This window comes from Mus caroli, unplaced genomic scaffold, assembly GCF_978045245.1.
Source record: "Mus caroli unplaced genomic scaffold, Mus_caroli_1 scaffold_1, whole genome shotgun sequence".
Taxonomy (NCBI): Eukaryota; Metazoa; Chordata; class Mammalia; order Rodentia; family Muridae; genus Mus; species Mus caroli.
In genome coordinates, this window is record NW_028227256.1 from 28,789,189 (window position 1) to 28,816,525 (window position 27,337).

The following is a 27,337-nucleotide window of genomic DNA, read 5'->3' on the forward strand; positions in this document are numbered from 1 at the left end:
ATTTACATTTAATCCAGTTAATACATGAATAAAGGAGAGAGCTGACTACCATAAGTTACCATCTCAGCTCACAGCATGTGCTGTAGCACAGTTATCCCTCAGTCCACACAAAAAAATGCATAGATGTCATTTTAAAATTGACAAAAAGCACAGTACAAAACGACACCTGCCTTTAAAAGGAGCATTTGGGAGGCAGAGGCAGGTGGATATCTATCAGTTCAAGGTCAGAATGATCTATAGTATTTCAGGCAAGCTCTGCTAATTAGTGAGACTTTATGTCAAGAAATAAATACAACATTGAAAAGGGATTAGAGTTCATGTCTATTGGTAATTCTGTGACTGGTAGGTTTTGAATTTGCCATTTAGCAAGCTAGCTATGCTATTCACTATTATTAACTCTCTATACATCTTCTTGAAAATGCTTTTTAAAAATCCCTTAGAAGACATTGATTGTTATTGGTAGACTCTTTGCTTTGATGCTGAAAATGATTTTTCTGCAATTTATAAGAAGCTTCACACTATAGTTCCCATTTTCATATCCAAATTGTTGTCTGACAAGTACCTTCATTTAAGGATCCCAACTGAACATACATTGAAGTTAGTCTAGCTTCTTTCAAAACAAATCAGTTGCTAGAGAACAAATCCTGCTTGTTGTAATTAGAATTGGAAATGTCAACTTGTTTGAGAAGAGTTTTCTAGAACATCACATGGCCATTTCTGAAACATCATAATGTGTTGCTGTATTGACCAGACATCAACAGACCATCTGAATGTTAATGTCTGCTGAAAGGAAATTGGTATTTCCATGTTCACAAAGAGAGTCAATTATCCAGATTTCAATATGAATGCCAAACAGCAAATGTGTACCCCAGGTCCCTCACTCCATGCCCTATAATTGCTCCAGAAATCACTCTGTGATTGTGAACACAGCAACTAAAACAAATCTTAAGAACTTCCATGTCTTGGAGCCAGACATCCCTGTAATTATAAAGTCTCTGCTTTCTAACCACAGTGGCTATGAGATTTATGAAGCTCATCGAGAAAGAGGTTGCATTTGAGAATACTGCCATACTCTGTCTGAACCAAAAAATTAATGGCACAAGAAACTGTCCAAAGGACAAGAAGTAATGGCAACACTCCAATTTTCAATAATCGCTCTGGTATTTAGTACTCTACGATAAGAGATGGTTTCTCCAATGTATCATTCTGCTAAAACAAAAGAGTACTTGCGAGGAAAAGAAGAACCTTTGAGTGTTCTTAACAAGAAGTTGAAAAAAGATCTTAATATTGTGAAAGGAGATGAAAAAGAAGCTGTCACGGTTAGCCCTTAGTTTTTAAGGCTTAATGGATATATTGAGATATATAGTAAAAGCAGGAGCCTTCAGTTATCAGTGTTTGAAAAAGAAAATCGTGCAAGGGTGTGTGGACTCTGAAAATAAAATGTAAATTAATGTTTACTGTTCTTAAATTATAAAGGTTCCCAATCTTTTTTTAAAATTTTTAATATTTTTTATTACACATTTTCCTCAATTACATTTCCAATGCTATCCCAAAAGTCCCCCATACCCCCCCACTTCCCTACCCACCCATTCCCATTCTTTTGGCCCTGGCATTCCCCTATATTGTGGCATATAAAGTTTGAAAGTCCAATGGGCCTCTCTTTCCAGTGATGGCCGACTAGGCCATCTTTCGATACATATGCAGCTAGAGACAAGAGCTCCGGGGTACTGGTTAGTTCATCATGTTCTTCAAACTATAGGGTTGCAGATCCCTTTAGCTCCTTGGGTACTTTCTCTAGCTTCTCCACTGGGAGCCCTGTGATACATCCAATAGCTGAATGTGAGCATACACTTCTGTGTTTGCTAGGCCCCTGCATAGTCTCACAAGGGACAGCTATATTTGGCTCCTTTCAGCAAAATCTTGCTAGTGTCTACAATGGTGTCAGCTTTTGGAAACTGATTATGTGATGGATCCCTGGATATGGCAGTCTCTAGATGGTCCATCCTTTCATCACAGCTCCAAACTTTGTCTCTGTAACTCCTTCCTTGGGTGTTTTGTTCCCAATTCTAAGAAGGGGCATAGTGTTCACACTTTGGTCTTCATTCTTCTTGAGTTTCATGCATTTAGCAAATTGTATCTTATATCTTGGGTATCCTAAGTTTTGGGCTAATATCCACTTATCAGTGAATACATAATGTGTAGATTCCTTTGGGATTGTGTTACCTCACTCAAGATGATGCCCTTCAGGTCCATCCATTTGGCTAGGAATTTCATAAATTCATTCTTTTTAATAGCTGAGTAGTACTCCATTGTGTAAATGTACCATAATTTCTGTATCCGTTCCTCTGTTGAGGGACATCTGGGTTCTTTCCAGCTTCTGGCTATTATAAATAGGGCTGCTATGAACATAGTGGAGCATGTGTCCTTTTTACCGGTTGGGACATCTTCTGGATATATGCCCAGGAGAGGTATTGCTGGATCCTCCGGTAGTACTATGTCCAATTTTCTGAGGAACCGCCAGACTGATTTCCAGAGTGGTTGTACAAGCTTGCAATCCCACCAACAATGGAGGAGTGTTCCTCTTTCTCCACATCCTCGCCAGCATCTGCTGTCACCTGAATTTTTGATCTTAGCCATTCTGACTGGTGTGAGGTGGAATCTCAGGGTTGTTTTGATTTGCATTTCCCTGATGATTAATGATGTTGAACATTTTTTCAGGTGCTTCTCTGCCATTCGGTATTCCTCAGGTGAGAATTCTTTGTTCAGTTGTGAGCCCCATTTATTCATGGGGTTATTTGACTTTCTGGAGTCCACCTTCTTGAGTTCTTTATATATATTGGATATTAGTCCCTTATCTGATTTAGGATAGGTGAAGATCCTTTCCCAATCTGTTGGTGGTTTTTTTGTCTTATTGATGGTGTCTTTAGCCTTGCAGAAGCTTTGCAGTTTCATGAGGTCCCACTTGTCAATTCTCGATCTTACAGCACAAGCCATTACTATTCTATTCAAGAATTTTTCCCCTGTGCCCATATCTTCAAGGCTTTTCCCCACTTTCTCCTCTATAAGTTTCAGTGTCTCTGGTTTTATGTGAAGTTCCTTGATCCACTTAGACTTGACCTTAGTACAAGGAGATAGGAATGGATCGATTTGCATTCTTCTACATGTTAACAACCAGTTGTGCCAGCACCATTTGTTGAAAATGCTGTCTTTCTTCCATTGGATGGTTTTAGCTCCCTTGTCGAAGATCAAGTGACCGTAGGTGTGTGGGTTCATTTCTGGGTCTTCAATTCTATTCCATTGGTCTATTTGTCTGTCACTATACCAGTATCATGCTGTTTTTATCACAATTGCTCTGTAGTAAAGCTTTAGGTCCAGCATGGTGATTCCACCAGAGGTTCTTTTATTCCTGAGAAGAGTTTTTGCTATCCTAGGTTTTTTGTTATTCCAGATGAATTTGCAGATTGCACTTTCTAATTCGTTGAAGAATTGATTTGGAATTTTGATGGGGATTGCATTGAATCTGTAGATTGCTTTTGGCAAGATAGCCATTTTTACAATGTTGATCCTGACAATCCATGAGCATGGGAGATCTTTCCATCTTCTGAGATCTTCTATAATTTCTTTCTTCAGAGACTTGAAGTTTTTATTATACAGATCTTTCACTTCCTTAGTTAGAGTCACGCCAAGATATTTTATATTATTTGTGACTATTGAGAAGGGTGTTGTTTCCCTAATTTCTTTCTCAGCCTGTTTATTCTTTGTGTAGAGAAAGGCCATTGATTTGTTTGAGTTAATTTTATATCCAGCTACTTCACCGAAGCTGTTTATCAGGCATAGGAGTTCTCTGGAGGAATTTTTAGGGTCACTTATATATACTATCATATCATCTGCAAAAAGTGATATTTTGACTTCATCTTTTCCAATTTGTATCCCTTTGATCTCCTTTTGTTGTCGAATTGCTCTGGCTAGGACTTCAAGTACAATGTTGAATAGGTATGGAGAAAGTGGACAGCCTTGTCTAGTCCCTGATTTTAGAGGGATTGTTTCAAGCTTCTCACCATTTACTTTGATGTTGGCTACTGGTTTGCTGTAGATTGCTTTTACCATGTTTAGGTATGGGCCTTGAATTCCTGATCTTTCCAAGACTTTTATCATGAATGGGTGTTGGATCTTGTCAAATGTTTTTTCGGCATCTAATGAGATGACCATGTGGTTTTTGTCTTTGAGTTTGTTTATATACTGGATTACTTTGATCGATTTCCATATATTGAACCATCCCTGCATCCCTGGGATGAAACCTACTTCGTCAGGATGGATGATTGTTTTGATGTGTTCTTGGATTCGGTTAGCAAGAACTTTATTGAGGATTTTTGCATCAATATTCATAAGGGATATTGGTCTGAAGTTTTCTATCTTTGTTGGGTCTTTTTGCGGTTTATGTATCAGAGTAATTGTGGCTTCATAGAATGAGTTGGGTAGAGTACCTTCTGTTTCTATTTTGTGGAATAGTTTGTGAAGAACTGGGATTAGATCTTCTTTGAAGGTCTGATAGAACTCTGCACTAAACCCTTCTGGTCATGGGCTTTTTTTAGTTGGGAGACTATTAATGACTGCTTCTATTTCTTTGGGGGATATAGGGCTGTTTAGATCATTAACCTGATCTTGATCCAACTTTGGTACCTGGTATCTGTCTAGGAACTTCTCCATTTCATCCAGGTTCTCCAGTTTTGTTGAGTATAGCCTTTGGTAGAAGGATCTTATGGTGTTTTGGATGTCTTCAGGATCTCTTGTTATGTCTCCTTTTTCATTTCTGATTTTGTTAATTAGGATGCTTTCCCTTTGCCCTCTAGTGAGTCTGGCTAAGGGTTTATCTATCTTGTTGATTTTCTCAAAGAACCAGCTCCTTGATTGGTTGATTCTTTGAATAGTTCTTCTTGTTTCCACTTGGTTGATTTTGCCCCTGAGTTTGATTATTTCCTGCTGTCTACTCCTCTTGGGTGAATTTGCTTCCTTTTGTTCTAGTGCTTTTAGGTATGCTGTCAAGCTGCTAATATGTGCTCTCTCTAGTTTCTTTTTGGAGGTACTCAGAGCTATGAGTTTTCCTCTTAGAAATGCTTTCATTGCGTCCCATAAGTTTGGGTATGTTGTGGCTTCATTTTCATTGAACTCTAAAATGTCCTTAATTTCTTTCTCTATTCCTTCCTTGACCAAGGTATCATTGAGAAGAGTGTTGTTCAGTTTCCACGTGAATGTTGGCTTTCTATTATTTATTTTGTTATTGAAGATCAGCCTTAGTCCATGGTGATCTGATAGGATGCATGGGACAATTTCAATATTTTTGTATCTCTTGAGGCCTGTTTTGTGACCAATTATGTGGTCAATTTTGGAGAAGGTACCATGAGGTACTGAAAAGAAGATAAATCTTTTTGTTTTAGGATAGAATGTTCTGTAGATATCTGCCAGATCCATTTGATTCATAATTTCTGTTAGTTTCACCATGTCCCTGTTTAGTTTCTGTTTCCATGATCTGTCCATTGGTGAAAGTGGTGTGTTGAAGTCTCCCACTATTATTGTATGAGGTGCAATGTGTGCTTTGAGATTTATTAAAGTTTCTTTAATGAATGTGGCTGCCTTTGTATTTGGAGCATAGATATTCAGGATTGATAGTTCCTCTTGGAGGATTTTACCTTTGATGAGTATGAAGTGTCCCTCTCTGTCTTTTTTAATGACTTTGGGTTGGAAGTCAATCTTATCAGATATTAGAATGGCTACTCCAGCTTGTTTCTTCATACCATTTGCTTGGAAAATTGTTTTCCAGCCTTTCATTCTGAGGTAGTGTCTATCTTTTTCTCTGAGATGAGTTTCCTGTAAGCAGCAAAATGTTGGGTCTTGTTTGTGTAGCCAGTTTGTTAGTCTATGTCTTTTTATCGGGGAGTTGAGTCCATTGATATTAAGAGATATTAAGGAAAAGTAATTGTTGTTTCCTGTTATTTTTGTTGTTAAAGTTGGCATTCTGTTCTTGTGGCTGTCTTCTTTTAGGTTTGTTGAGGGATTACCTTCTTGTTGTTTCTAGGGTGTGGTTCCTGTCCTTGTATTGGTTTTTTTCTGTTATTATCCTTTGAAGGGCTGGATTCGTGGAGAGATAATGTGTGAATTTGGTTTTGTCGTGGAATACGTTGGTTTCTCCATCTATGTTAATTGAGAGTTTGGCTGGGTATAGTAGCCTGGGCTGGAGTTTGTGTTCTTTTAGTGTCTGTATAACATCCGTCCAGGATCTTCTGGCTTTCATAGTCTCTGGTGAAAAATCTGGTGTAAATCTGATAGGCTTGCCTTTATATGTTACTTGGCCTTTTTCTCTTACTGCTTTTAGTATTCTATCTTTATTTAGAGCATTTGTTGTTCTGATTATTATGTGTCGGGAGGTATTTCTTTTCTGGTCCAGTCTATTTGGAGTTCTGTAGGCTTCTTGTATGTTCATGGGCATCTCTTTCTTTAGATTTGGGAAGTTTTCTTCTATAATTTTGTTGAAGATGTTTGCTGGTCCTTTGAGTTGAAAATCTTCATTCTCATCCACTCCTATTATTCGTAGGTTTGGTCTTCTCATTGTGTCCTGTATTTCTTGGATGTTTTGAGTTAGGATCTTTTTGCATTTTCCATTTTCCTTGATTGTTGTGCCGATGTTCTCTATGGAATCTTCTGCACCTGAGATTCTCTCTTCCATCTCTTGTATTCTGTTGCTGATGCTCATATCTATGGTTCCAGATTCCTTTCCTAGGGTTTCTGTCTCCAGTGTTGCCTCATTTTGGGTTTTCTTTATTGTGTCTACTTCCCTTTTTAGGTCTAGTATGGTTTTGTTCATTTCCATCATCTGTTTGGATGTGTTTTCCTGTTTTTTTTTAAGGACTTCTACCTGTTTGATTGTGTTATCCTGTTTTTCTTTAAGGACTTGTAACTCTTTAGCAATGTTCTCCTGTAATTCTTTAAGTGAGTTATTAAAGTCCTTCTTGATGTCCTCTACCATCATCATGAGATATCCTTTTAAAACCAGGTCTAGCTTTTCAGGTGTGTTGGGGTGCCCTGGACTGGGAGAAGTGGAAGTGCTGGGTTCTGATGATGGTGAGTGGTCTTGTTTTCTGTTAGTAAAATTCTTATGTTTACATTTCTCCATCTGGTAATCTCTGGAGTTGTTATAATTGTCTCTGTTTAGAGATTCTTCTTCTGGTGCTTCTGATTACCGTCTATCAGCAGACCTGGAAGACAGGCTCTCGCCTCTGAGTTTCAGTGGTTAGAGCACTCTCTGCTGACAAGTTCTCCTCTTACAGGGAAGGTGCATAGATATATGGTGTTTGGACCTCCTCCTGGCCGAAGAAGAAGGCCCAAAACAGGACCTTTCCCAGATGCTGTGTTGCTTTTGCAGGTCACACTCTCACCTGCGCAGACTAAGTTCCTAAGTTTGGCGGAGTCCCGGATCCAAGATGGAGTTCCCTGCTCCTGAGGCAGAGGGCTCCTGTGCAGGGCAGACCACTGTCTTCAGGCTGGGAGGGTGCCAGATGTCTGTGGCCCCAAAAGGGTGCTGCCTCAGCAGCTCTGTGGCTCCTGCCTGTCCCAGAAGCTGTCTGCCTCTTTGGTGCACACTCTCACCTGTGCAGACTAAGTTCCTAAGTTTGGCGGAGTCCTGGATCCCCCCAATCTTTTAAGAATAATGTTGGGAGGCCGTTGGTCCTGTGAAGGCTAAAAGCCCCAATGTAGGGAAATGCTAGGTTGGTGAGGTGGGAGTGGGTGGTTGCCTCTGAAAGCTCCCTCATAGAAGCAGGGGGATGCAGAGGGGAATGGAAGAGTGGATACGGAGTTTGTATTGGGGAAACCCAGAGAGTAGATAACATTTGAAATGTAAAAGAATAAAATATCCAATAAAAAGAATAATGTCAAGGGGCTTTTAAAATTAGTAACATGATATCCATGCCTCATTTATGCTTTATGTGTTCTTCAGTAGAGGCTAATTTGCTGCCCAATGCTCAGAGCTCCATATTGACAAAATAAATGTGTTCCTAAATGTTGACTAGTATAGTGGCTCCTGATCGAAGCACTTGGAAGCTTAAGAAGTTACAAAATACTTTCTTAGTATCACGGATAAAGATATATTTTCTCTCAAAGAGATATGTTAAGGAAGGAATATAAACACTTTGGTCTCTGAGATGCAGAAATGATAAGACACAGGTAACATTTTCTGTAAGACTAGGGAGTAGGCCATAAATGCTCTTAAAAAGATAACATAAAATTGTTCTATGTCTAAATGTTCTACGTTTTATTTTATTTTTAATTACTGAAACACACATTTAACTTCAATAACTTGAAAAATGATATGATTTCATTAGCATAATATAACTTAATTTAATCCTTAAATCTACATTAATGTTACAGTGTAGCAGAGGAAGTAGCTTCAGACAGACCATATACACCTATTGTTTCATTTGCCCAGAATCAGCCACTGTCCACAATTTTTAAATATGTTAATATATATTTAAAGGAAAACTTAGTAGATAGAGCCTATGAAACAGAAAACACATATTCACATTTATTTATTTATTTATTTATTTATTAAATGTATTATTGTAACTGCTATGTTTTATTCCTTTATGTCAATGTATAGAAATTATGAATTATTTTTTCTTTTGTGTGTGTGTGTGTTTTTAAATTGGGTATTTATTTCATTTATATTTCCAATGCTATCCCAAAAGTTCCCCACATGCTCCCCCACCAACTCCCCCACACACCCACTCCCACTTCTTGGCCCTGGCATTCCCCTGTACTGAGGAATATAAAGTTTGGACGACCAATGGGCCTCTCTTACCACTGATGGCCAACTAGGCCATCTTCTGATTCATGTGCAGCTAGAGACAAGAGTTCCGGGAGGGTACTGGTTAGTTCATATTGTTGTTCCACCTATAGGGTTGCAGATCCCTTTAGCTCCTTGGGTACTTTCTCTAGCTCCTCCATTGGGGGCCCTATGATCCATCTAATAGCTGACTGTGAGCATCCACTTCTGTGTTTGCTAGGCCCCGGCATAGCCTCACAAGAGACAGCTATATCTGGGTCTTTTCAGGAAAATCTTGCTAGTATATGCAATGGTGTCAGGGTTTAGAGTCTGATTATGGGGTGCAACCCCAGGTTGACAGTCTCTAGATGGTCCATCCTTTCATCTCAGCTCCAACTTTGTCTCTGTAGCTCCTGCCATGGGTGTTTTGTTCCCAATTCTAAAAAGGGACAAAGTGTCCACATTTTGGTCTTTGTTCTTGAGTTTCATGTGTTTTGCAAATTGTATCTTGTATCTGGAGTATTCTAAGTTTCTGGGCTAATATCCACTTATCAGTGAGCACATAACATTGTGAGTTCTTTTGTGTTATCTCACTCAGGATGATGCTCTCCAAGTCCATCCATTTGCCTAGGAATTTCATAAATTCATTCTTTTTAACAGCTGAGTAGTACTCCATTGTGTAAATGTACCACATTTTCTGTATCCACTCCTCTACTGAGGGACATCTGGGTTATTTCCAGCTTCTGGATATTATAAATAAGGTAGCTATGAACATAGTAGAGCATGTGTCCTTCTTAGCAGTTGGAACATCTTCTGGATATATGCCCAGGAGAGGTATTGCGGGATCCTCCAGTAGTACTATGTCCAATTTTCTGAGGAACTTCCAGACTGATTTCCAGAGTGGTTGTAACCACACCAACAATAGGGAAGTGTTCCTCTTTCTCCACATCCTCACCAGGATCTGCTGTCACCTGAATTTTTGATCTTAGCCATTCTGACTGGTGTGAGGTCGAATCTCATAGTTGCTTTGATAATGCATTTTCCTGATGTTTAAGGATGCTGAACATTTTTTTCAGGTGCTGCTCAGCCATTTGGTATTCCTCAAGTGAGAATTCTTTGTTTAGTTCTGAGCCCCATTTTTAAATGGGGTTATTTGATTTTCTGGAGTCCACCTTCTTGAGTTCTTTATAAATGTTGGATATTAGTCCCATATCTGATTTAGTATAGGTAAAGATCCTTTCCCAATCTCTTGGTGGCCTTTTTGTCTTATTGATGGTGTCTTTTGCCCTACAGAAGCTTTGCAGTTTCATGAGGTCCCATTTGTCAATTCTAGATCTTACAGCACAAGCCATTGTTGTTCTATTCAGGAATTTTTCCCCTGTGCCCATATATTTGAGGCTTTCCCCCACTTTCTCCTCTATAAGTTTCACTGTCTATGGCTTTATGTGGAGTTCCTTGATCCACTTAGATTTGACCTTAGTACAAGGAGATAGGGATTGATCAATTCACATTCTTCTACATGACAACAACCAGTTATGCCAGCACCATTTGTTGAAAATGCTGTCGTGTTTCCACTGGATGGTTTTAGCTCCCTTGTCAAAGAACAAGTGACCATAGGTCTGTGGGTTCATTTCTGGGTATTCAATTCTATTCCATTGGTTTACTTGTCTGTCGCTATATCAGTACCATGCAGGTTTTATCACAATTGTTCTGTAGTAAAGCTTTAGGTCAGGCATGGTGATTCCATCAGAGGTTCTTTTATTCTTGAGAAGAGTTTTTGCTATCCTAGGTTTTTTGTTATTCTAGATGAATTTGCAGATTGCCCTTTCTAATTCGTTGAAGAATTGAGTTGGAATTTTGATGGGGATTGCATTGAATCTGAACATTGCCTTTGGCAAGATAGCCATTTTTACTATATTGATCCTGCCAATCCATGAGCATGGGAGATATTTCCATCTTCTGAGATCTTCTTTAATTTCTTCCTTCAGAGACTTGAAATTCTTATCATACAGATCTTTTGCTTCCTTAGTTAGAGTCATGCCAAGGTATTTTATGTTATTTGTGACTATTGTGAAGGGTGTTGTTTCCCTAATTTCTTTCTCAGCCTGTTTATCCTTTGTGTAGATAAAGACCATTGACTTGTTTTAGTTAATTTTATATCCAGCTACTTCTCTGAAGCTGTTTATCAGGTTTAGGAGTTCTCTGGTGGAATTTTTAGGGTCACTTATATATACTATAGTATCTTCTGCAAAAAGTGATATTTTGACTTCATCTTTTTCCAATTTTTGTCCCCTTGATCTCCTTTTGTTGTCGAATTGCTCTGGCTAGGACTTCAAGTACAATGTTGAATAAGGTAGGGAGAAAGTAGGCAGCCTTGTCTAGTCCCTGATTTTAGTGAGAATGCTTCCAGCTTCTCACCATTTACTTTGATGTTGGCTACTGGTTTGCTGTAGATTGCTTTTATCATGTTTAGGTATGGGCGTTGAATTTCTGATCTTTCCAAGACCTAATGACACAGATGTATTCAAATTCCTCATCTACTTCTTTATTTCCTCATCAATAGCTAGTATTTTAATTAGTGTGAGTCCTTAATATTCATGAGATTTATTGGCTATGCCCAATCCCCTTAATCACTGGCAACAACATTTCCATTAAATTCTGTGCTTCCCAATACACTCCTACTGATCCTGGTGTTTAAAAGTAATGCTACTTCCTCCTGATGGCATGTTTTTTGGCACAGCTATAATCAACCAAAAGTGATCAAGTGAAAACTGTGGTTTCAAGGTTAGGAGGAGATTTTTTTCTCCATCTTTACAAAAATGTAGTCAGAGAACTAGCTGAAATTTACTAGACAAGTCGTATTAGCTAAGTGATTAGAACATTCTCTCTGTGTGAGACCTTAGGATGAATACAAGTGTCTCTTACTTTTGCAAGTAGGACTGAAGATCTGTGCATGTTATATGTCTTCCCTAGAATCATATTGTATCTTTTAATTCAACCAAGTCTTTTTCAAATATGCCTGTTTGAGGATATTTCAAGAATCTCAGTGATCTGCATTGATAGTATCTTATTAAGAATTTCATTAAATATGAGACTTCATTTTTATTTACAGATTACTCTACCATCTTTAGCCCTCTTGCATTACAAGACCCCATCATTGGCAAGGTATGCCTGGCAGACTTGCTAGACAACTCTTGCTCTAATCTCAATGAAAACGTGTCCAGTCTCTGAGTATGTTAGTGAAGACTGAAAGCAACAGCATTCCCAGCTGCAGTCTCTAAGTTCAAAGATTCACATCAAGTTCTGACAGTCTTAGTGGAAAAGGTGCAAATGGTAACACCATTATCAAGACTACATCTGCAAAGACTTCACAAAACTAACCAGGTCTTCATTTCTAACCTCCAACACACCTGTATCTAACCTAACCATGGAAGATAGGTTGCTTCCCACCCTATCACCTTTCATAGTGCCAGTAATAAGAAAGATACCAGATGTTCTAAATAACTGTTAGCAGCTCACAACCCTGGGTGATGTGACCAGAAACACAGTGTGAAATTTCAGACTGTGGGCTGTCATGTGAGTCCTGTACCAGGTAATTCAATACTGTTTTTATTTCTTTTTATGGATTAATACTTTTTAATAAAAACAGCATTAATGAGACATAACTGCTATACAAATAACTGTATATATCCAATCTGTACTGCTCGATGAGCCAGGACACATGTAAAACTTTCCAACTTTATCACTACCACAAAGGTAATATACTCAAAATCAAATAATGTTTTCTTGTGTTGCTATTGTAATTCTTTAAAAAATGATAACCCATTGCTTACTGAAGATATCAGTATAAAGCTGGGTTTGTGAATGCATACCCAATAATCAGAAGATTGAAGCATAAGGATCAAGAATCCAGTCTGGGCTACATAGTGAATTCTAGGCCAGCAAGGGCTACACAGGAATATACTGCTTTAAGAAAAAATGGCAATACAGTAAATTATTTATTTTAAACAATCATTATCCTAATACACATTATCTTTCCTTTAGGAGGTCAAATAAAATCCTTTCATTTAAATTGCTTGAAATAAGCATTTCTAGATGTAATGCAAAACATGGCTGATTGCCATATTTCTAGTGCTTTGTGGATTTAGATGAATTTAGTGTAAGACATCCATATTACTAAATGCTAATGTTCTGTTTTAACATCAGACAAGGTATTCATCAATTGCTGGGTATCTCTAAAGTTTGTATCTCTAAAAAAATCAGTAACTAAAATCATTATTTTTGTTTTTAGTTAGTTTTTAATTAGCATGAATGCAATGGTTTCATATATGCCATTCATATATACTTTGTTCTTATGGATCTGCCTCTCTAAAATCCTGTTCTTTAACGCTACTCTAACAATCCTCTTTTACCTTGCTTTCATTTAATAAGTATTCTATTATTAACCTCTCTGAAATGTATTCTTTCTAACCTTCTTATTATCATGACTAACACACACAGACACACACACACACACCACATACAAAGTCAAATACCCACAGAAATAAAAATATTGGACTTGTATGTAAAAGAAAATATATTTTAGTAATTTGGATGTAGCTTATTTCACTTATCATAATGAATTCCACTTCTATCCACTGTCCAAAAGGGGTAATTTCACTTTTTGCTTGGGGCAAATTAAATTTTGCTGAAGTATGTACAACTGTTTTTTTTTATTATTATTCATTTTTACTAATTGTTGATTTATTATTGAATATATCTTTATTTTATTTGTTGATGAATATGTAGGCAACATCAGTATCTTGACTATTGAGAAGAGTGCAAAAATAAAAATGAGCAAATATGGGGATGGGGAGATGGCTCAGGAGTTAAGAGCACTGGCTGCTCTTCCAGAGGTCCTGAGTCTAATTCCCAGAAACCACATGGTGGCTTACAATCACTTATAATGGGATCTGATGCCTTCTTCTGGCATGTAGATAGAGTACTCATAGTAAAATAAATAAATAAATAAATAAATAAATAAATAAATAAATAAATAAATAAATAAGTCTTTTTTTAATGTGCAGATGTATCTGTAATATAACACAGAGACCTTTGGGATATATATCCAGAAGTTACATATCTGCAATATGTTTCCGTTTTAACCTCAGTATTTTAAGAAGCCTCTGTGCTGGATTCTACAGTAACTATAACACTCTACATTGCCACCAGTGGTGTATGAGAATCCCTTTTCTATAAATCCTAGCCCACAATGGTCGTTGTTGTTTCTACTTTTATTGATTTAATTTGTTTTTATTTTCATAATTTTATGTATATCACCCTGATTATTCTTATAAAACATCCTCTTGTTTCCCTCTGAACTCTGTCAATCTCTCCTCCTCTCTTAGGTAATGTCTTAGTTAGGGTTTTATTGCTGTGAATAAACACCATGACCAAGGCAACTCTTAAAAGGACAACATTTAATTGGGGCTGGTTTACAGGTTCAGAGGTTCAGTCTAGTATCATCAAGACAAGAGCAAGGCAGCATTCAGGTAGGTGTGGAGCAGGCAGAGCTGAGAGTTCTACATCTCCATCTGATCCTGGTGAATCTATTCTTTAGCAATAAAATCTTAGCATCAAGTTCTGGTGGATAGCCAAGAGTATTGACAATAGCCTGCTCCATTATCTCCATTAACCCTTTAGACCTCTGCATTCTCCCTTGTTATCCCTCCATTAAACACTACTAAATTCCCATCTGGTCACTTCAAAGAGAACACACGATTTAAAACTACCTTTCTCAGATAAAAGAAAACATGTTGACATTCAATTGTCTGTGTCTGAGTCACCTCATACAGACCACTTATAGTTTGATACATTTACCTGCAAATTTCATGATTTTACCATTTCAATATATATTGTTTTATTAAAACACAATTGAATCATCTCCCATTTCTTTTATGTCTTCGACCTCTTCTATGTACCCTTTTACTCATTTCTTGCCAAATTAATGACCATATTTTCTTTATTTTTGGTGTGTGTGTGTGTGTGTGTGTGTGTGTGTGTGTGTAGAATCTGATTAATTTATTTAGTATTAGTGTATGCATTTTATTTCAGGGCTCACTATTTAGAATTGGATAACCAATGTGGGGACTCATCCATAGAGATTATTAAATTCGGAACAAAATTCCATTGTATAAATGTACCTCACTTTCATCTTCTAACTATATACTTTATTCATTGCTAAGGATGTTTAACATTTTGATGAATATTTATTGGTTATTTGTGTTTCTTATTTTGAGAACAGCTTATTAAGTTAATTAACCTATTCATTGAGTAGAAGATTTTTCATGTTGGTATTTAATTTTTGCCGTTCCCTTTGAATTGATTTATTCTCGTAAGAACTAGAATCCCAAGGGAACGTCATTAGTCACTTCTTAGCATGACTGCTAAGTAAACTTATCACTTTCTACCTATACTATAATTACCTGTATTATAGGTGTTATAGTAATGGCTAAATTGCAAAGTTTTGTAAAAAACATAAAATATATAGCCTGAGATTTAGAAAATACTACAGAAAAATTTGTTAGATATGAAACCCAAAGATGTTTATCTCCATAAAAATAACAAGTTTGTCATGAATTTTATTTCTTTAACTTATGTTTCAAAAAAGCACATATTTTGGATTGAATATGAAAGGTACCTCAGTGGCTCACTTTTGGAATATTTGTTCCTCAATTTTGGTGCTATTTGGGGATGTTGTGGAACCTTTAAAATAAGGAACCTTGCTTGAGAAAGTGTGTTCCTTAGTGCATGCTTTGAGAATTTTCAGCCTAGCCAAACTTTCTCTCATCATCCCATGTGCCAATAGAATGTGACCCAACTCTTGCTTTCCTTGGTGCCTCTCAGAGCCCTATCCCTCTGTAATTCTAAGACAGAATAAAGTCTTTTTCCCAAAATTGCTTTTGGTCATAGTAGTTTATCCTATCAACAAAAAAGTGGCTATTGCAGAAATCACAAAGAGGAATAAATTTTTAACTAATACTATTTCCTGATATTACAAATTGACTAATGGTATTACACAATACTTAAGACATACATAGAACTGAGCACCACTATTTAATTTCTGATAAATGTCATAATGGGGTTATCAGTATATTTGCTGTCAGAGTAACTTGGACAATGTTTGCTTATTATACTTGACATTTTAAAATGATGAGAAAAATACACAAATTTTACAGAGAAACTGATTTTTATAAAACCATATTTCAAGACAATACAATGTTTTGTTTTCATTTAATATACACCATGAAAACATATAGAGTTGAAATGCAAATGCCATCACAGAAAGCCACAACAGAAAGTAGAGAGAAACAGAATTTGGGGACATATCCCTATGCTACACAGAGTCTACACCTCACACTCAGGGAACTTTGCAAAAGAAGATGTTGAAAGATTCTAAGAGCCAGAAGTCCAAGATATTTGATGAAAAGTCCTGGCTTCTATAAAGGACAGGGAAACTACCTCCATGAGGTCTCAAAAGTATGGTAGGATAAACAAGATTTGAACAGTGAAAACACATATGGACAGGCCAACATGGTTTTTAAAAATATCACAAGGCATCACCCCTATGTGAAGAGCTAAATTTCAGGGATGAAATCCCTGATTGGTTATCTAGTACCAAGCCATAAGTCCTAAAAACATATACATATTAAGAACATTAAATAGACTCAGTAGGTTGTATTCACATATTTATAAGCATATATATATATATATATATATATATATATATATAAACAATAATTAAGGGAAAAATTTAAATGGGATATGAAGTTAGAGATATATATTAATATCAGAGGGATTTGAGGAAAGAACAGGGGAGAATACACCAAAATATAATTATGCATATACAAAATTCTCACAAAATGAATGTAAACATTATATTTTTAATAAAATATGTAGGCTGGCAAGATATTTTACTGGATAGAAGGGCTTGCATGGAATATTGATGATGTGAGTTTGATCCCTGGATCCCAGGAAATGGTAAGAAATCATCAACTCCTAAATTGTTTCTTTTAGACCTCCATAACAATGGGAATCTTGGATTTGCACATACAAACACACATAAATATACACACACATGCATACACAGACACACACACACAAGCAGACACACAATTTTAAAAGTATGAAATATGTGGTCATGTGTCATTATTCTTCCATAAATAGACATATACAATGTATTCTTAAATATTTGCCTATGAACACCTCTTGATTAATACATTGATCCTAGATTCCTTACTTCATCTTTACCTGTACAGCTGTTACTTAATTTTAGTTTACTGGAATTCAATATACGTCGAGTTGAATTCCATCTTTGGCACAGAATGTCTCCTGCATAGCTAGGTGACTTAATAGTCCATGTTAACTGCTTCAGCTTCATCATGATTACATTAAAGAAACATTCTGATTGTCAACAGCACTAAGGAATATGGACAAGGTGATGTTTTTAAAAGCCCCACAATGATAATGGAAAGATTAATATACTTTAGAGAAACACTAGAGACCTATTAAAAAGCAACAAATCAGTGGGCCTATGATTGTGTAGTATAATTAATATGCACAACAATGAGGAGGGTGAAAATTTAACTGGGAATAAATAGAGGTATATTTAAATTTAATTACATTTGGAGATAAGTCTGATCATGCCCTGGTGATTGCACAAGAGTTGTTTGAGGTTATGAGGTTTTGGTTCTCTTGATATACACTCAGGTTAGGAGGGCATCTATGCATAGGATGAACTTATTTGACAGTAAGTACTCTGTGATGGTTTGTATATCCTTGGACCAGGGAGTGGCACCATCTGAAGGTGTGGCCTTGTTGGAATAGGTGTGACCTGGTTGGAATGGGTGTGTCACTGTGGGTGTGGGTATAAAATCCTCACCCTAGTTGCCTGGAAGTCAGTCTTCCGCAAGCAGCCTTTGGATGAAGACATAGAACCTGCCTGGATGCTGTCATGCTCCCACCTTGATGATAATGGACTGAACCTCTGAACCTGTAAGCCAGCCCCAATTAAATGTTGTTTTTTTATAAGACTTGCCTTGGTCATGGTGTCTGTTCACAGCAGTAAAACCCTAACTAATACAGAAGTTGGTACCGGGAGTGGGGTATTGCTGTGATAGGCCGGACCATGCTTTTATTTGAAAGAATGTGGATTTTGGGACTTTGGATTTGGAAAGCAGTGGAATGCTTTAAATGGGGCTTAATGGGTCATCCTAGTAGGAATATGGAAGACTTTGTTGCTGGGAGTGATTTGAACTGTGTTGACCTGGTCCAAGAGATTTCAAAGGAGAAGAATTTCAGAATGTGGCATAAAGACTGGTTTTGTGGTATTTTGGTGAAGAATGTGGCTACTTTTTGCCCTTGTCTGAAAAGTTTGCCTGAGGCTAAAGTGAAGAGACTTGGATTAATTGCATTGACAAAAAAAGTTTCAAAAGAGCCCAGCAGAGACTTTGTTCTCTGGTTAAGTCTTATGAAGAGAAGTTTGAACAAGCATAGCAAGCTTAGAAAGGCAAAATATAAAATATATGGTTTGAGTGTTAAAGGAGTACCAGGAAGTGAAATGGAGCAAAATCGTGTGTTCTAGGAGATAAAAGATTAAGGGAGTGGGATCTTGGGGCAAGATTCTACCCAGCTTAATTAGAACCAGGCATGGTGGTACACACCTTTAATCTCAGGAGACAGGCATGCTGATCTCTGCATTCAAGGTCAATCTACAGAGCACGAACCAGGATAGCCAAGCTTAGGCAGTGAAGGATTTAGAAAACATAAAGCTAGTGATAATGTAATAGTACAAGGGGATCCTGTTCTAGTTCCTGTAAGCAGCAGAACTTGGCAGCTTCAGCCACGTGGCTCTGGCTCTAGAGTTAAGAATGGAAGGAACTATTGGGAAAATTGATGCTGGTTAGCTGGAGCTAAGGAATTAGCAGTGATTAAGAAGAGACCAGCATCACTGAGGTGAAATCTTCTGGAAATTGTTTGCTGGGAGCACAAAGAAGCTGTGTTTCAGAGATAACCAAGGTTGTACCTCATGCTGCGGCTGGACTTGGTAATGTGTAAGAGTCACTCAGGTGGTGCTGCTTGCAAAGGAATGAAGGGATAATGGAGAGAAGCTGAGGCTTAGCACTGTGAGAGTCCAGGGAAGACCATTGGAGAAGGTGAAGCCTCAGCTGTAGTTGATGGCTTAGGACTGAAGGGGTCATGCAAAGGATTTGAGGCTTGGAACCCTGAAGAGAGCCTATGAGAGGCTATTGTGAAGCCTAGTTGGTGTGGAATACCCCAGTGTATTGGAGATGTCAGTACCATGGAGTGATCACCAAGAACTGCAGCCGTAGTAGAGTGGATCAACCTGAGCCTAGAGTGCTACAGAGAGCAGAGCTGGAAAAGTGATGCCAGCCCTTAGGAGGAGTCCAAAAGATCAAGTGGAATCCCAGACACTGAAACAAGAAGCTGTAACATTGAAATTGCCTTGGAGACTCAAAGGTGTTAAAGATGCCAGAGCCATGGGATACATGCTGAGGAAAGCTGCTAACAGGGAGTGGAACCAGCCTAGGAGAAAGCAGTTTGTTGCAGTCAACAAAGATGAAAAAGGAGTGGAGATCTGAAGACCGCTTTGACATCAGCCATAGAGATGCAGAGTTTGGAGTTTGCCCAGCTGGTTCCCTGTCTTTCTCTGGGGATTACAGTTAAGTGATTGGATGAAGCTCAGAAGAGACCTTGAACTTTGGACTTTTAACATTGTTGTGACTGCTCTAGACTATGAGGACTTTGAAAGTTGGACTAAATGCATTTTGCATTATGCTATGTTTAAGTGTGGCCCTCATAGACTCATGTTTTTGAACAAGTCTATGGGGACCAGGGAGTGGAATGTGATGGTTTGTATATCCTTGGACCAGGGAGTGGCACCATCTGAAGGTGTGGCCTTGTTGGAATATGTGTGACCTGGTTGGAATGGGTGTGTCACTGTGGGTGTGGGTATAAGATCCTCACCCTAGTTGCCTGGAAGTCAGTCTTCCGCAAGCAGCCTTTGGATGAAGACATAGAACTCTCAGCTCCTCCTGCGTCATGCCTGCCTGGATGCTGTCATGCTCCCACCTTGATGATAATGGACTGAACCTCTGAACCTGTAAGCCAGCCCCAATTAAATGTTGTTTTTTTATAAGACTTGCCTTGGTCATGGTGTCTGTTCACAGCAGTAAAACCCTAACTAATACATACTCTTAGCAGTATTTCTGTCTTTGTAGTGAGGAATGGACAGCATCTTGGTTTCAGGTGAATGGTATTTCCTCATTTCCTAGTTTTAAGTATTAAAATAGCTCAGATAATGATGTCTGGAGTGTTCCAGGTGAAAATACTCCATTGTTATTTTGCTACTTTTAACACTGAACTGGAAAAGGAAGATGAAAATGCATCTGTCACATTAAATGTTACCTGTATAGAAAACTGGAAACTCCTTATTGTACAGATGGCAAATTTAAAATATGTTAAACTTTAGTGAGTAAGAAGAGCTGAAAATAAACTAATATGCTGTCCTTGCTCTTTCATTAAAAATAGAACTTCATATGATTTCAATTCTACTATGGCCAATATTAGCATTCATGTTACAGTGTCACCGGAGCCTATGCAGTAAGAGTTCTGTTAGACGCACGTAGACATGTGGTTTAATTTAGGACTTAATTTCCTTAATTTTATGCCTATTTTTTCCTTTTTAAAAAAATAGATATTTTCTTTATTTACATTTCAGATGTTATCCCCTTTCCTACTCCACCCCTGCCCCCTGGAAAATCCCCTGTTCTCTCTCCCTCCACGCCCCTGCTCCCCAACCCACCTACACCTGCTTCTTGGCCCAGGCATTCCGCTATACTGGGGCATAGAACCTTCACAGGGTCTCACCTTCCATTGATGACTGACTAGGCCATCCTCTGCTACATATGCAGCTAGAGCCACGAGTCCCTCCATGTGTTTTCTTTGATTGGTGGTTTAGTCCCAGAGAGCTCTGGGGTTACTGGTTAGTTCATATTGATGTTCCTCTTAGGGGTCTGCAAACCCCTTCAGCTCCATGGGTACTTTCTTTATCTCTTTCATTGGGGACCCTGTGCTCCATCTAATGGATGACTGTGAGCATCCACTTCTGTATTTGCCAGGCACTGGCAGAGCCTCTCAGGAGACAGCTATTTCAGGCTCCTGTCAGCAAGCTCTTCTTAGCATCTGCAATAGTGTCTGGGTTTAGTGGTTGTTCATGGGATGGATACCCAGGTGGGGCAGTTTCTGGATGGTCTTTCCTTCAGTCTCTGCTCCAACCTTTGTCTCTGTAACTCCAGAATCACAAGATCACATAGAAAGAATTTTATGCCTATTTAATGTTATGATACTAGATTTATCAGTGTGTACATGCACCATAATGTTCCAATGTAATAAAGTGATTTTTTATAATTATCTCTACTTTTGTATAAATAAAACCAAACAAAGTCACAATTTTTTTTTACAGTTCTTCATTGTATGTATAGAAATTTGCCTGAGTTCTAAGGAAGCAGTTTGGGCTTATTACTCATTTGTCTTAAATGTCTTATTTGTTATAACACTTTCATTAGCAATATGTAAGGTGCTATTTTCACACTTGTCATTTCTGATTATAACTTAACATGTCGCTTCTGTGGTAATTTTATTTCAAATTACTTGACTTGTAATATGATTACCATCTTCCATATCCACTGTCCATTTGTAGTCTGTACTGTCCTGCCCATAGGTATACTGGATTTTTTAAACCTAATCAATTTAAGTAACTAATTTTCTTATCTCAAGTTGCTTTTGGTCTTTGATTTTATTGTGTTTGTTTTATTTAGAAGGATTTAATTTTATATAACCTAATTTGGAAGACAGAACCTTATTTCTGAAGCACCTCGTTTCCTTTAAAAATAAACATATCTCCTTCTTCTATTAATATGTTACATTAGGTCAAAATTAAAGAAATCATTCCAGAAGCAAATAACTGCTTACATTTATGTTTTAGATTTGCCAATAGCCATAACGTTGTAAGCTTGATGCAGGCTAAAGTTACAGAAGAGCAGGCCAACTTCCCTCAAATGCTAGAGACCTACAAATTAGAGAGATAATGAACAAGCCGACAAATGTGATTACAAATTCACAAGACCAAATAGCAAAACGCACTTGAAAAATGTAGTCGGTAACACATGTTTGACAGTGCTTCGGGGTAGACTCCTGAATGTCTTCTAACACATTCAGTGAAGGTAGTTTGCTGTAAGTGAGAATGAGGACTCACTCTGGCTGCCAGCTAATGACTTCCTCCTGAGAAATGGGGAGAGACTATTGGACAGTCAAGGAGAATTATAGGGTTTGCCAGCTAGAGGGATGGCACTTTACAGGTTTTACTTAATGGAGAAGTGGTTTCATCTTTTTAGATCAGGGTTCAATTTCACGACTCTCTGCTATTTTAAAAGCCTATGGTGACGACTCGGTGTCACTATAACTGTAAATGAAATATTAATGAATGGAATATGCTGAGTTGTAATGACTAAATCTACCTGTGATTTCACAGAAAATGAACTCAAAAGACAGCATTTGCAACTGCAAAAGCTATAAGGTTATGTATTAAACACCTATTTGGTGTTTCTATTAAATAAAATTGCATCTCTATTTCTACCTTTAGGATATAAAAGTACTTGTATAATATTTAATGTAAGGATGAGTTCATAAATTAAAATAATTTAATATACAATTTTGACCACAATAAACTTTTATAAAAAAGTGAAAAAGTTTCACAGTGGACCCCAGGACAGGCACTGTTTCTTGGGTATTTACAGGATTCTAAAAGCTGAAGTTACAAAGCATTCTGTGAGATGGTATCTCCTTCCAAACTTGTGAAAATGAATGATATTTATAGGAGAAAATTATGACAGAGGCTCTAGAAAAACAGATTAAACAAGTATGGTGCCAGTAGGTTACATATGAGAATTCTGTTCCCATCTGTCCTGTATACTCCATCATACACACATATCTCTAAAATACATTTAATTTTTAATGAAGAGATGGGATGGTTATAAAATAAATTACAAAGTCTATTACACTTTGCAAATTCAACTGTCTCAGATTCTGTTTTCTCTGATAACATGGTTTCTATTTCACTCCTCCTTGCCTCACTCTTCCTTGTGCCACCCCTCCTTAAGTCACCCCTCCTTATATCACTTCTTACTATTTTCCATCTTAGTCACTCTGTCCCCATGCATTCCTTCCCTTTCCCTTCTACTTCAGTTTTTACTTTTTTCAGTAAAAAGCACTGACTAGAAACTTGCTGAGAGTCAAGAGTTCAAAGCTACATATGCAGCTGGAGCCATGAGTCCCAGCATGTGTTTTCTTTGGTTGGTGGGAGGAGAGACCCATGGTCCTGTGAGGGTTCTATGCCCAAGTATAGGGGAATGCCAGGGCCAGGAAGCAGGATTGGGTGGGTTGGTGTTAAGGGGAGTGAGGAGGGGGTATGGGGTTTTTGGAGGGGTAACCAGGAAGGGGGATAACATTTGAAATGTAAATAAAGAAAATATCTAATTAAAACAAAACCAAAAAAAAAGAGTTCAAAGCGATACAAATACAGGTGAATTCAAAACCCCTTCCCTTCACTTATAGGATACCACCATCCAAAGAAAGAGTGTTATACTTGCAGGGATGGTCCCCTCTCACAGGGACTCTGGACAGGTCCTTGCTTTGACTCCTGAACGTGCCCACTAGATGATGGACCATGGTGGTCAGAGCTGTGTTGTGCTAGCAGTTATAGCTCCTGCCACTGTTTCTATCTCTTTCTGTCAAGCCATCTTCACTAGGAAGATTCATAACCTCATTCAAACAAACAAACAAAAAATTCATGGGAAAGAATTTCAGAAATGGAAGAGAATAGTTTCAAATAAATGAGAATTAATCCAAGCATCATTTGCTTTTAAGCAACCCCTGAACATAAAAATATATTCCTTGTGGAGAATGTTGTGACTTGGGATTTTTACTTTAGCACAAGAAGTGTCAATCAGTTAAAACTGCAAACTTTGATTCCACACTTACAATTTTACTGTTTTGACTGTTTTATTCATATGTACAGTGTGTTTTTATCACTCTGTCTCCATCAATCCCCCCTCTAATCCTTCCCCTATTATCTCCAACACTACTCCTTCCCAATTTCATATGTGCTTTTGGCTTTTTTTGTATTTTTTTTGTTTGTTTTTTGTTTTTTTTTTTTTTTTTTTTTTTACACACAGAATAATCTCAGCTTTGCCAGTATGTGTCAGACCATCAACTGGAGCATGGGTAGCCTCCCTCTCAGGCACATCTTGCTCGAAGAAAACTAACTCTCCTTCTTCTAGCAAAAATCAATTATCAATAACTCTTTAGCTATGGATGGAATCTTGTGGCCACCTCTTCCCTCCTAGCTGGTTTTTTTCTGACTTGATGCTATGCAGTCTTCTTCATGCTGTCAAAACCTTTCCAAATTCATATGTGTAACTTACTGTATCCTGAAATTTTTTTGTAGTTATCTACCTTCTCTGGCTTTTACAATCTTGCCTATCCTTTGTTCTGTGATTATCTCTGAAATTTAGGAGCATCATGTAATGTAGTCCCATCTAGGGCTAAGCATGTCTCTTATTCACTTCAGCTTGACTAGTTGTGGGTTTCTGTATTGTTATATACCTTTAAAAGGTGTTTCTTTGATGAATGTACTTAATACTGTGGTGACTTGGCAAAAAAATAGTGGCTGGTTCTGTAATCTGGTTGATGAAAAAAATGTAGTCTCTCCATCTGATTCCAAATAATAGTGCCAGACATGAGTCTAATCTTTTGGATCAGGCCCTAAAGCCAATAAGAAAATGGATGGTTATACCCATGATTCCCATGTCATTCTTGCCACTGTTATACCACATGGAATATCCTGACAGGCTGGTTGTTGTAGTTTGCAGCTTAGTAAGATCAATGATTAATTTTCCTTTCCAATAATATGCACCTTATCATCTAGCACTATGAAAAATAGCTAGTAGGGATGAGGCTTCAGGACAAGTAAAAGCTTGATTGCTTGATTTCTCCAATTTCAATGACTCAAATATGTTCTGATTATATATATATATATATATATATATATATATATATATATATATATATATATATATGGTTTCACCATCAAATTCTGAAGAACAATGCCATGTTTGGGATTTTTGGTACACCACTGAACAATAATTTAAAAAGAATCAAAATATTTTGACTAGGCTTTTTCTTTGATGGTGTATGGTCTCTAAAAGGAGTGTTATCACCACATCCCCATTACAGGATAAATCCTTTTTAATCCTCTTAAAATGTGTGTGTATATGTGTGTATACATTTTAAATAATTTAATATCTATTAAAATGTACATATATATAGCATATATTAAAATGTGTATATCTAAATATACACATTATATATTCATTATATATACACACATATACATAAACATACACATGCTATATATATAAATATATACATATATATTCAGATAGAGTGTGTGTGTGTGTTTGTGTGTGTGTGTTTATAGCAGTAGATTGCCATGTGACTCTCAAAGGTCTTCAGTGTTGGTTATCCCTTCCCAAACTCTTTCCTGTATCCTGACATCTCCTCGTCCACTCAACACCTCCTCATCTATTCTTCCCCATCTCACCATTTGCACCATCTGTCTTCCATTTCCCCTTTGTTGAAAGTTTGTTCCCATGGTTATGTACCGGCCTCCGTATCTCCTTGTCAACTCTAATTAGACACAAATATCCAAATATTGAAAGCCAGCATCTACACCTAACAGAACATTTGTCTTTCTGTGTCTGGGTTACCTCATTCAGAATGATTACTTCCATTTGCCTACAGATTTCAAATTTTCCTATTTCCTTAAGAGCTGAATAGGCTTTCACTGTGTGAACACAGTACAATTGCATTATTCGTTGATCAGTTGATGGACATCTAAGTTTCTCACATGCCCTGGATATTGTGAATAAAACTGCAATGAATTAAGATGAGAAAGTATTTTTAGAGTAAAAGGAAGAGTAATTTGGGCATACTATAAAGAGATATAGCTGAATCATGTGGCAGATCTATTTCCAACTTCTTGAGAAACTTCCACACTTGTTTCCATAGCAGCTGCATCAATTTTTACTACCTTTTTCCTATATCTTTAAATCACTGTCAACAATTGTTTCTCTTTTATTTCACCATTTTTATAATGTTTTACCCTTTGGCACAATTCCTACCAACTCCTCTTTCACTGAAGTTCTGTCTGTCTGCCTCTCTCTCTCTCTCTCTCTCTCTCTCTCTCTCTCTCTCTCTGTCTCTCTCTCTCTCTCTGTCTCTCACTCTGTGTGTGTGTGTGTGTGTGTCTTTCTATGCCATCCTTCCTCTCTTTTTCTCTCTAAGAAGAAATATGAAAATTTAAGCAAAAAAGAAAAAAAATAAGAAAAAATACCAAAACAAAACAAACAGGAAAATGAGAAACAAAATTTCACAAAATTCAACAAACAAACAAACAAACAAGGAATCAATTTTATTTTATGGCCACCTACTTCTTGCCATGGGGACTTCCTTGGAATATGGTTGTTTTACATTATGACAGTTCATTAGAGAAAACTTCTTCCCCCTGCCAGAAGTTTCATGGTTATGGGTGGGTCATTTTGTCCACTTCTACCTTCTCAATTCTAGAATTCTATTTGGTGTGTTCTTGTGTAGCTCTTGTGTATGCTAATAAATCACTGTAAGTTGATATGTGCATCATTCCTGTTGTGTTGAAAATATACTGTTTCCTTTGAGTTACCCACCACCTCATTTATGTCTCTTACCTAAATTCTGCCTCATCTTCCACATAAATGCATGAACTACTAGGGGAAGTGTTTGATGGAGACTTCTCTTTTATTCAATATTACTCTTCATAAAGTATCTGTGTCTTGTTGTCTGTGTTAGCGGTTATCTCCTGCAAGAAGGGGCTTCTCTGATGAAGTGATGCATTGTCATTGAAGCTGATGTTATATTAGCAGAAAAAATACTAGTAGATTTTCCTCTAGGCCAATGATTTATGTAGTCAGGTTTTTAGACATTTTAGGAGTGTCATGTGTGAATTACATCTCATATAGAAGTTTCCTGAAACATATACACATGTAAAACAAATCTTAGTGGAGCCATCATATAATGGTGGCAACAATGCCCCAACTAGACATTTTATATCATTGAGTGAAAAAAAGCTCCAGTTTCAGGAATTGTGTATATCTTGTTGAGCCATTGACCAAAGAAGTATCATGTACCTACCCCAAAATATCATAGTCTATAGACAAAGCTATCAATTGTTCTTGACAGCCTGATAGCAAGGCTCTATTGCTAAAGATGATATGTTTCTATTTCACCTAACAAGGAGAAGTTGAACTGCTGCACAACTAGAAGCTTCATTGTTACCGACTAGCATTCCCGATGCTGTAAAATACTCTG

The 27,337-nt window shown here is 37.4% G+C and overlaps 1 pseudogene; it reads right to left on the minus strand.

Annotated features, from left to right (window-relative positions):
* Positions 1-25,803, minus strand: part of LOC110287006 (transportin-1 pseudogene) — a 76,635-nt pseudogene extending 50,832 nt beyond the window's left edge.
* Positions 25,804-27,337: the final 1,534 nt, after the last annotated feature.